Genomic DNA, 13,137 nt, shown 5'->3' on the forward strand with positions numbered 1-13,137 from the left:
CACTACTGTTACACCAGATATGAGTGGTGGCACTGGGCAAGTGGGCCTGGCACACACGCTAGCAGGCAGGCAACTGCAATTAGATTACACAAGCAGACTGATGTTTCACAGTCAAAAAAGTTTTTTTTTTTTATTATTTACACTACTGTTACACCAGATATGAGTGGTGGCACTGGGCAAGTGGGCCTGGCACACACGCTGGCAGGCAGGCAACTGCAATTAGATTACACTAGCAGACTGATGTTTCACAGTCAAAAAAGTTTTTTTTTTTTAATTATTTACACTACTGTTACACCAGATATGAGTGGTGGCACTGGGCAAGTGGGCCTGGCACACACGCTGGCAGGCAGGCAACTGCAATTAGATTACACTAGCAGACTGATGTTTCACAGTCAAAAAAGTTTTTTTTTTAATTATTTACACTACTGTTACACCAGATATGAGTGGTGGCACTGGGCAAGTGGGCCTGGCACACACGCTAGCAGGCAGGCAACTGCAATTAGATTACACTAGCAGACTGATGTTCCACAGTCAAAAAAGTTTTTTATTTAATTATTTACACTACTGTTACACCAGATATGAGTGGTGGCACTGGGCAAGTGGGCCTGGCACACACGCTGGCAGGCAGGCAGGCAACTGCAATTAGATTACACTAGCAGACTGATGTTTCACAGCCAAAAAAGTTTTTTTTTTAAATTATTTACACTACTGTTACACCAGATATGAGTGGTGGCACTGGGCAAGTGAGCCTGGCACACACGCTAGCAGGCAACTACTATTAGATTACACTAGCAGACTGATGTTTCACAGTCAAAATTTTTTTTTTTTTAATTATTTACACTACTGTTACACCAGATATGAGTGGTGGCACTGGGCAAGTGGGACTGGCACACACGCTAGCAGACAGGCAACTGCAATTAGATTACTCTAGCAGACTGATCTTTCACAGTCAAAAAAATTTTTTTTTTTTTTAATTATTTACATTACTGTTACACCAGATATGAGTGGTGGCACTGGGCAAGTGGGCCTGGCACACACGCTAGCAGGCAGGCAACTGCAATTAGATTACACAAGCAGACTGATGTTTCACAGTCAAAAAAGTTTTTTATTTAATTATTTACACTACTGTTACACCAGATATGAGTGGTGGCACTGGGCAAGTGGGCCTGGCACACACGCTGGCAGGCAGGCAACTGCAATTAGATTACACTAGCAGACTGATGTTTCACAGCCAAAAAAGTTTTTTTTTTAAATTATTTACACTACTGTTACACCAGATATGAGTGGTGGCACTGGGCAAGTGAGCCTGGCACACACGCTAGCAGGCAGGCAACTACTATTAGATTACACTAGCAGACTGATGTTTCACAGTCAAAATTTTTTTTTTTAATTATTTACACTACTGTTACACCAGATATGACTGGTGGTGGAACTGAGCAAGTAGGCACAGTATATGCTGTGAGCCTGACACACAGGCTGGCAGTGGCAGACTGGCCTGGCAACTGCTATTAGATTACACTAGCAGACTGATGTAAAAGATTTTTTTTTTAATTTACACTACTGTTACACCAGATATGAGTGGTGGCACTGGGCAAGTGGGACTGGCACACACGCTAGCAGACAGGCAACTGCAATTAGATTACTCTAGCAGACTGATCTTTCACAGTCAAAAAAGTTTTTTTTTTTTTTAATTATTTACATTACTGTTACACCAGATATGAGTGGTGGCACTGGGCAAGTGGGCCTGGCACACACGCTAGCAGGCAGGCAACTGCAATTAGATTACACAAGCAGACTGATGTTTCACAGTCAAAAAAGTTTTTTATTTAATTATTTACACTACTGTTACACCAGATATGAGTGGTGGCACTGGGCAAGTGGGCCTGGCACACACGCTGGCAGGCAGGCAACTGCAATTAGATTACACTAGCAGACTGATGTTTCACAGCCAAAAAAGTTTTTTTTTTAAATTATTTACACTACTGTTACACCAGATATGAGTGGTGGCACTGGGCAAGTGAGCCTGGCACACACGCTAGCAGGCAGGCAACTACTATTAGATTACACTAGCAGACTGATGTTTCACAGTCAAAATTTTTTTTTTTAATTATTTACACTACTGTTACACCAGATATGAGTGGTGGCACTGGGCAAGTGGGACTGGCACACACGCTGGCAGGCAGGCAACTGCAATTAGATTACACTAGCAGACTGATGTTTCACAGTCCAAAAAGTTTTTTTTTTTAATTATTTACACTACTGTTACACCAGATATGAGTGGTGGCACTGGGCAAGTGGGACTGGCACACACGCTGGCACGCAGGCAACTGCAATTAGATTACACTAGCAGACTGATGTTTCACAGTCAAAAAAGGTTTTTTTTTTTTAATTATTTACACTACTGTTACACCAGATATGAGTGGTTGCACTGGGCAAGTGGGCCTGGCACACACGCTGGCAGGCAGGCAACTGCAATTAGATTACACTAGCAGACTGATGTTTCACAGTCAAAAAAGTTTTTTTTTTTTAATTATTTACTCTACTGTTACACCAGATATGAGTGGTGGCACTGGACAAGTGGTCCTGGCACACACGCTGGCAGGCAGGCAACTGCAATTAGATTACACTAGCAGACTGATGTTTCACAGTCAAAAAAGTTTTTTTTTTTAAATTATTTACACTACTGTTACACCAGATATGAGTGGTGGCACTGGGCAAGTGGCTTGGCAGGCAAGCAACTGCAATTAGATTACACAGGGGAAAAAATTATGTTCTAGCCCTAAAAAGGGCTTTTTGGGGTGCTGTCTTTAAAGCAGAGATAAGATTAGTCCTTCAGGACTGTAGTGGACACTGAATACATTAGCCTAGCTATCAATTTCCCTATAAAATCACCAGCAGCTACACTGTCCCTCCTCTCACTAACAATGCAGCTTCCAAATGAATCTAAAATGGCTGCTGTCCAGGAGCTGGGAGGGTCTGGGAGGGAGGGTCTGCTGCTGATTGGCTGGAATATGTCTGCAGGCTGTGAGATACAGGGTCAAAGTTTACTCAATGATGACGAATAGGGGGCGGATCGAACATTGCCGCGGCGAACGCTAACAAGCTATGTTCGCTGGGAACTATTCGCCGGCGAACAATTCGCAACATCACTATCCATTCATCACATTTACAGTTCTTTGAATAGTGAAGTAATTACTGAATATGATATATAAGACTTTGCACAGTGACTATCAACTTTAAAAATCTGGAATCACAAGATTAATATAATACATTTTTATTAATTAACCCTTTGTGCCATTTGGATGTAGGTACTACGTCACACAGTACTTAGTCCAGTGTACTGTGTTGACGTAGTACCTATGTCCAACACAGAGGCGCATGCTGCAGTCCCAACTCTCAGCTTAGATAACAAAGACTGCAGCTGGAGGCAGAAGTTATCTGCCTTCATAAAGTAAGGGAGCACTGATCGTGCTCCCTTTCCATATTAAGGCAGACCGCCAATTGTTACAGAGAGTGGCACTTTATACCGAGTTATTGCGGTGGGAAGGAAGGTGGATCTGCCCAGCAGAGGGGGGGGGGGGGGGCGGTGGGGTTCCCTACACTACAGCAAAAATGTGAGGCCGGGGAGCGTGACTGATAAAGCCCTGCAATATGGATCAATATCAGCTGGAGGAGGAGAGGGACCCTAGGGTACAGAAAAAAAGGGCCTTGAAAATGGAAGGGGGCTGTGGGCAGTGGTAAGGGGAATGTAAGAGTGCTGTTAAATCAGAGAGGTGGGAGGGTTAGGAGGGACCCCTACATTACAGAAATAAAGAAATAGATAAATATATTTAAAAAATAATAAAACAAAAACGGTAAACTGCATACTGGCAGACTGTCTGCCAGTACCTAATATGGAGGTGACCAGTGAGGGGGAGAACTGTTTGGGAGGAACCAGGTAAGGATCACGAGGTGGAAGGTGTCAGGTGGGAGGGTAATCTCTACAATACAGCAAAATTACCCTTATAAGCTAACTGATTAACCCCTTCAGAAGTGTGGTATACAACTGCAATTGGCGGCCTTCTAATTGCCAAAAACATAATTTATGTAAGAGCTTATCTGATAAATTCATTTATTTCATGGTGGTGAGAGTCCACAAGCTAGTTACTGATGGGATATACATTCCTACTAGGAGGGGACAAAGTTTCCCACACCTTAAAAGACTAAAAATATACCTGTCACCTCACTCATAACTCAGTTTAACATATAGCCAAGTTAGGCCTCATTCCATTGAATCGTTAAAAATGGAGCCGTAAGCTACCGAAGCGGCCGACAGCTAAAAGTAATTTACGGCTCCATTTTAGTACCAGGTTTCCATTGAAAAGATTATCGTGTTGCGCTCATTCGCTGTTTTCGGCCGTACGTAAGTTTGCGCTGCGAACCGATGTCGGATTCGACGAAAAGCGCACCATAACAAGTGCATTGCCATGGTAACCCGACCTCTGTCTATAAGAATAATGGTTTGCACCTGCGCTCCTTACCTTTGATCGCCTCTAGAGAGAAAGACACGGGAGTTAGTTGTGCTGGTAGGAGTTTAGTGGTTTTGAGAGTTGTTTGAGAGTTAGTGGAGAGTTTGATATTTTATTTTCATATATTCTTATTGTAGGCCTCATATAATATTAGGAACACACACACATCCATACATTAGTTAATTAACCCACATTAGTTTATATACACGAACACACACACACACTTTTATTTGATACAAACACATTCACATCTTTTTTTATTTTATTAACCCCCCATATCCCCATCTTCCTTTTTTACTCCTTTCATAAAGCCCCTTATCCTACTTCCCATCTCCCCTTAAACTACCCTTCCCTTCCCCACTATATAACTTTATTTAACTTTTTTTTCATTTATACATTTTGGCCATCTTTTTTTTTTTACATCCCATATTTTATTTTTCATTTCACTATATAGCCCATCCCTTTCTTCATTTGTATCCCTTATTATTTTCTTTAATTTTGTTATAATCCTTTTTTTTATATTTAGACCATCCCTTTTTTCATTTACATCCCTTTGTTTATTTCCACCCCCACATTTTATTTTTATTTTGAGGGATAGAGAATAGAGATAGTTAGGGTCTAGATAGGTTAGGTAGTTCGTTTTGGGGATATTTTATTTAGGGTTTAGTTAGGTGAATTAGCGTAGTTAGGTAAGCTAGGGACTTTAGTGCTAGGTTAGAGTTCGGGAGGAAAGAGAAAGGGATGGATAGGCCTAGTGGAGTTGGGAAGGGGGTGGCTAGGGGGAGGGCAGTGGAGAGGGTGGATAGAGGGAGGGGGAGGGGGAAAGTAGGGAGTAGTATGGGCAGGACTAGGGGCCGAGGTTTGGGTGGAGGATTTGTCCTTCCTCAAACCCTGGCAGAGGAGGGAAGGAGAGAGGGTGGAAGAGGAGTGGAGGTGGGAGGAGTGAGGAGGAGTCAGCCTCAGCTAGGCCCAAAAAGAAAAGGGAAAGTGGGGCAGACTGTGGCAAGTGGGGGTGGGGCTGGTGGTAGACTGTCACAGCCTGCAGGGACAGAGGAGGTAGAGAGGGCTGGTCCCCAGTCACAGGAGGGAGAGTCTTTGTCTGCTGGCCCTTCAAGTGTGAAGGGCAGGCTTAGAGAGGATAGGTACTCTGAGGAGGAGAAGGAGGCACTTGTTGAGCCCTACTTGGAGAGGGCACATCAGCTGGAGAACCCTAATCTGAGGGCATGTGTCCAGAATAAGCTGTGGGAGGAGATTTGAGTGACAGTCAGCTGCTAAGGACGTAATCGTTCAACTGCCAGCATCAAACACCGTTATCATGACTGCAGGAGGGAAACCAAAGCGAAGCTGGCACAGCAGGCCAAATATGCACGTGGGACAGGTGATGGTCCTAGCAAGAGAATTCACCTAAAGTCATGGGAGGAGATGCTGTCCAATGTCATCTCAGATGAATCTGTCCTAGGATGTAAGGGGACAATGGACACATCAGTGCCAGCTGAAGAGGTCCATGAAGGTGAATATTAAATATCATATGTCATAAATGTTTTATTTCTAACAAATATATGTTAACATCAGAAATATATACCGGCTTTGTTTTTTTAAATATCAATGTAATCATTCACATGTGTAATACAGAATATAGAATGTTCATATATTATATATGTTTAGTAATCATACACATGTGCAATACAGAATATAGAATTTTCATATATTATATATGTTTAGTAATCATACACATGTGTAATACAGAATATAGAATGTTCATATATTATATATGTTTAGTAATCATACACATGTGTCATACAGAATATAGAATGTTTATATGTTATATATGTTTAGTAATCATACACATGTGTCATACAGAATATAGAATGTTCATATATTATATATGTTTAGTAATCATACACATGTGTCATACAGAATATAGAATGTTCATATATTATATATGTTTAGTAATCATACACATGTGTCATACAGAATATAGAATGTTCAGATATTATATATGTTTAGTAATCATACACATGTGTCATACAGAATATAGAATGTTCAGATATTATATATGTTTAGTAATCATACACATGTGCAATACAGAATATAGAATGTTCATATATTATATATGTTTAGTAATCATACACATGTGTAATACAGAATATAGAATGTTCATATATTATATATGTTTAGTAATCATACACATGTGTGATACAGAATATAGAATGTTCATATATTATATATGTTTAGTAATCATACACATGTGTAATACAGAATATAGAATGTTCATATATTATATATGTTTAGTAATCATACACATGTGTAATACAGAATATAGAATGTTCAGATATTATATATGTTTAGTAATCATACACATGTGTAATACAGAATATAGAATGTTCATATATTATATATGTTTAGTAATCATACACATGTGTCATACAGAATATAGAATGTTCAGATATTATATATGTTTAGTAATCATACACATGTGTAATACAGAATATAGAATGTTCATATGTTATATATGTTTAGTAATCATACGCATGTGTCATACAGAATATAGAATGTTCTTATATTATATATGTTTAGTAATCATACACATGTGTCATACAGAATATAGAATGTTCAGATATTATATATGTTTAGTAATCATACACATGTGTAATACAGAATATAGAATGTTCAGATATTATATATGTTTAGTAATCATACACATGTGTAATACAGAATATAGAATGTTCATATATTATATATGTTTAGTAATCATACACATGTGTAATACAGAATATAGAATGTGCATATGTTATATATGTTTAGTAATCATACACATGTGTAATACAGAATATAGAATGTTCATATTTTATATATGTTTAGTAATCATACACATGTGTAATACAGAATATAGAATGTTCATATGTTATATATGTTTAGTAATCATACACATGTGTCATACAGAATATAGAATGTTCATATATTATATATGTTTAGTAATCATACACATGTGTAATACAGAATATAGAATGTTCATATATTATATATGTTTAGTAATCATACACATGTGTAATACAGAATATAGAGGGGGCTACTTATCAAGCCGTCTACTTTTCTGGCTTCGCCGGCCCAATACGTCCGCCTAAGCTCGCCTACCTTCGCCGCCGCGGACCTTGAATACGTTCGCCTAAGTTATCAAATAAAGCTGTCAAAAAGCCGCGGGGCGATGAGCAGCGGACTGTGACAGTTATCACTCATCCGATCTCGCTGCCCTTCGGCTTTTTCCCAGCTTTATTGCTAGCCTGTCACTAAGCACTCACACTAAACTACACTGTTCTACCCCCTATACCGGCGCCCCCGGAGGCCCCCGCAACTAAATAAAGTTACTAACCCCTAAACCGCCGCTCCTAGACCCCGCCGCAAGTCTTATAAATGTATTAACCCCTAAACCGCCGCTCCTAGACCCCGCCGCAAGTCTTATAAATGTATTAACCCCTAAACCGCCGCTCCCGGACACCGCTGCCACCTACATTATACCTAGTAACCCCTATCCTGCCCCCCTATACCGTCGCCCTCTATTATAAAATTATTAACCCCTATCCTGCTGATCCCGCACCTCTCCGCAACTAAATAAATAGTTTAACCCCTAAACCGCCGCTCCATGAACCCGCCGCAACCTATAATAAATTTATTAACCCCTATCCTGCCCCCCACTACGCCGCCGCCACTGTAATAAAATGATTAACCCCTAAACCTAAGTCTAACCCTAACCATAACGCCCCCCTAACTTAAATATTAATTAAATAAATCTAAATAAATTAACTCTTATTAACTAAATGAATCATATTTAAAACTAAATACTTACCTTTAAAATAAACCCTAATATAGCTACAATATAAATAATAATTATATTCTAGCTATCTTAGGATTTCTTTTTATTTTACAGGTACCTTTCAATTTATTTTAACCATGTACAATAACTATTAAATAGTTATTAACTATTTAATAGCTTACCTAGCTAAAATAAAGAGAAATGTACCTGTGAAATAAATCCTAACCTAAGTTACAATTACACCTAACACTACACTATACTTTAATAAATTATTCCTATTTAAAACTAAATACTTACCTGTAAAATAAACCCTAAGATAGCTACAATGTAATTAATAATTATATTATAGCTATCTTAGGATTTATATTTATTTTACAGGTAACTTTGTATTTATTTTAGCTAGTTAGAATAGTTATTAAATAGTTATTAACTATTTAATAACTACCTAGCTAAAAGAAATACAAAATTACCTGTAAAATAAATCCTAACTTAAGTTACAATTAAACCTAATACTACACTATCATTAAATTAACTAAATAAACTACCTACAAAGAACTACAATGAAATACAATTACATACACTAACTAAAGTACAAAAAATAAAAAAAGCTAAGTTACAAAAAATAAAAAATTAAGTTACAAACATGTTAAAAATATTACAACAATTTTAAGCTACTTACACCTAATCTAAGCCCCCTAATAAAATAACAAACCCCCCCAAAATAAAAAAATCCCTACCCTATTCTAAATTACATAAATTTCAAAGCTCTTTTACCTTACCAGCCCTTAAAAGGGCCATTTGTGGGGGCATGCCCCAAAAAGTTCAGCTCTTTTGCCTGTAAAAGAAAAATACAACCCCCCCCCAACATTAAAACCCACCACCCACATACCCCTAATCTAACCCAAACCCCCCTTACAAAAACCTAACACTAATCCCCTGAAGATCATCCTACCTTGAGTCGTCTTCACTCAGCCGAGCCACCGATGGAACTGAAGAGGACATCCGGAGCGGAAGAAGTTAATCCTCCAAGCGGCGCTGAAGAAGTCTTCGATCCGGCCGATGTCATCTTCAAAGAGGCGCTGAAGAGGTCTTCTATCCGGGCGAAGTCATCTTCCAAGCCGGGTCTTCAATCTTCCTTCCGCCGACGCGGAACCACCTTCTTCACCGACGGACTACGACGAATGACGGCTCCTTTAAGGGACGTCATCCAAGATGGCGTCCCCTCAATTCCGATTGGCTGATAGGATTCTATCAGCCAATCGGAATTAAGGTAGCAAAATCTGATTGGCTGATGGAATCAGCCAATCAGATTGAGCTCGCATTCTATTGGCTGTTCCGATCAGCCAATAGAATGCGAGCTCAATCTGATTGGCTGATTGGATCAGCCAATCGGATTGAACTTGAATCTGATTGGCTGATTCCATCAGCCAATCAGATTTTCCTACCTTAATTCCGATTGGCTGATAGAATCCTATCAGCCAATCGGAATTGAGGGGACGCCATCTTGGATGACGTCCCTTAAAGGAGCCGTCATTCGTCGTAGTCCGTCGGTGAAGAAGGTGGTTCCGCGTCGGCGGAAGGAAGATTGAAGACCCGGCTTGGAAGATGACTTCGCCCGGATAGAAGACCTCTTCAGCGCCTCTTTGAAGATGACATCGGCCGGATCGAAGACTTCTTCAGCGCCGCTTGGAGGATTAACTTCTTCCGCTCCGGATGTCCTCTTCAGTTCCATCGGTGGCTCGGCTGAGTGAAGACGACTCAAGGTAGGATGATCTTCAGGGGATTAGTGTTAGGTTTTTGTAAGGGGGGTTTGGGTTAGATTAGGGGTATGTGGGTGGTGGGTTTTAATGTTGGGGGGGGGTTGTATTTTTCTTTTACAGGCAAAAGAGCTGAACTTTTTGGGGCATGCCCCCACAAATGGCCCTTTTAAGGGCTGGTAAGGTAAAAGAGCTTTGAAATTTATGTAATTTAGAATAGGGTAGGGATTTTTTTTATTTTGGAGGGGTTTGTTATTTTATTAGGGGGCTTAGATTAGGTGTAAGTAGCTTAAAATTGTTGTAATATTTTTAACATGTTTGTAACTTAATTTTTTATTTTTTGTAACTTAGCTTTTTTTATTTTTTGTACTTTAGTTAGTTTATGTAATTGTATTTCATTGTAGTTCTTTGTAGGTAGTTTATTTAGTTAATTTAATGATAGTGTAGTATTAGGTTTAATTGTAACTTAAGTTAGGATTTATTTTACAGGTAATTTTGTATTTCTTTTAGCTAGGTAGTTATTAAATAGTTAATAACTATTTAATAACTATTCTAACTAGCTAAAATAAATACAAAGTTACCTGTAAAATAAATATAAATCCTAAGATAGCTACAATGTAATTATTAATTACATTGTAGCTATATTAGGGTTTATTTTAAAGGTAAGTATTTAGTTTTAAATAGGATTCATTTAGTTAATAAGAGTTAATTTATTTAGATTTATTTAATTAATATTTAAGTTAGGGGGCGTTAGGGTTAGACTTAGGTTTAGGGGTTAATCATTTTATTACAGTGGCGGCGGCGTAGTGGGGGGCAGGATAGGGGTTAATAAATTTATTATAGGTGGCGACGGTGTAGGGGGGGCAGGATAGGGGTTAATAAATTTATTAGAGGTGGCGACGGTGTAGGGGGGGCAGGATAGGGGTTAATACATTTAATATAGGTTGCGGCGGGTTCAGGGAGCGGCGGGTTAGGGGTTAATACATTTATTATAGTTGCGGTGGGCTCCGGGAGCGGCGGTTTAGGGGTTAATACATTTATTATAGTTGCGGTGGGCTCCGGGAGCGGCGGTTTAGGGGGTAATAACTTTATTTAGTTGCGGCGGTGTAGGGGGGGTCAGATTAGTGGTGTTTAGACTTGGGGTACATGTTAGGGTGTTAGGTGTAGACAGCTCCCATAGGAATCAATGGGATGTCTGTCAGCAGCGAACTTGTACTTTCGCTATGGTCAGACTCCCATTGATTCCTATGGGATCCGCCGCCTCCAGGCTGGCGCTTTGAAAACCAGGTACGCTGGGCCGTAAAAGTGCCGAGCGTACCTGCTAGTTTTTTGATAGCTAGCAAAAGTAGTGAGAATGTGCCGCACTTGTGTGCGGAACATCTGGAGTGACGTAAGAATCGATCTGTGTCGGACTGAGTCCGGCGGATCGAAGCTGACGTCACAAAATTCTACTTTTGCCGGTCTCGAGCCTTTGATAACTAAGGCGTATCAGCCTCGCCACAAATACGCTGCGGAATACGCAGCGTATTTGAGGTTGACGGCTTGATAACTACCCCCCAGAATATTCAGATATTATATATGTTTAGTAATCATACACATGTGTAATACAGAATATAGAATGTTCAGATATTATATATGTTTAGTAATCATACACATGTGTAATACAGAATATAGAATGTTCATATAATATATATGTTTAGTAATCATACACATGTGTAATACAGAATATAGAATGTTCAGATATTATATATGTTTAGTAATCATACACATGTGTAATACAGAATATAGAATGTTCATATATTATATATGTTTAGTAATCATACACATGTGTAATACAGAATATAGAATGTTCATATATTATATATGTTTAGTAATCATACACATGTGTCATACAGAATATAGAATGTTCATATATTATATATGTTTAGTAATCATACACATGTGTAAAACAGAATATAGAATGTTCAGATATTATATATGTTTAGTAATCATACACATGTGTAATACAGAATATAGAATGTTCATATATTATATATGTTTAGTAATCATACACATGTGTCATACAGAATATAGAATGTTCATATATTATATATGTTTAGTAATCATACACATGTGTAATACAGAATATAGAATGTTCAGATATTATATATGTTTAGTAATCATACACATGTGTAATACAGAATATAGAATGTTCAGATGTTATATATGTTTAGTAATCATACACATGTGTAATACAGAATATAGAATGTTCAGATATTATATATGTTTAGTAATCATACACATGTGTAATACAGAATATTGAATGTTCATATGTTATATATGTTTAGTAATCATACACATGTGTAATACAGAATATAGAATGTTCATATATTATATATGTTTAGTAATCATACACATGTGTCATACAGAATATAGAATGTTCATATGTTATATATGTTTAGTAATCATACACATGTGTAATACAGAATATAGAATGTTCATATATTATATATGTTTAGTAATCATACACATGTGTCATACAGAATATAGAATGTCCATATTATATATGTTTAGTAATCATACACATGTGTCATACAGAATATAGAATGTTCATATATTATATATGTTTAGTAATCATACACATGTGTAATACAGAATATAGAATGTTCATATATTATATATGTTTAGTAATCATACACATGTGTCATACAGAATATAGAATGATCATATATTATATATGTTTAGTAATCATACACATGTGTCATACAGAATATAGAATGTTCAGATATTATATATGTTTAGTAATCATACACATGTGTAATACAGAATATAGAATGTTCAGATATTATATATGTTTAGTAATCATACACATGTGTAATACAGAATATAGAATGTTCATATATTATATATGTTTAGTAATCATACACATGTGTAATACAGAATATAGAATGTTCATATATTATATATGTTTAGTAATCATACACATGTGTCATACAGAATATAGAATGTTCATATAATATATATGTTTAGTAATCATACACATGTGTAATACAGAATATAGAATGTTCATATATTATATATG

The sequence above is a fragment of the Bombina bombina genome, chromosome 3, assembly GCF_027579735.1.
Source record: "Bombina bombina isolate aBomBom1 chromosome 3, aBomBom1.pri, whole genome shotgun sequence".
NCBI lineage: Eukaryota > Metazoa > Chordata > Amphibia > Anura > Bombinatoridae > Bombina > Bombina bombina.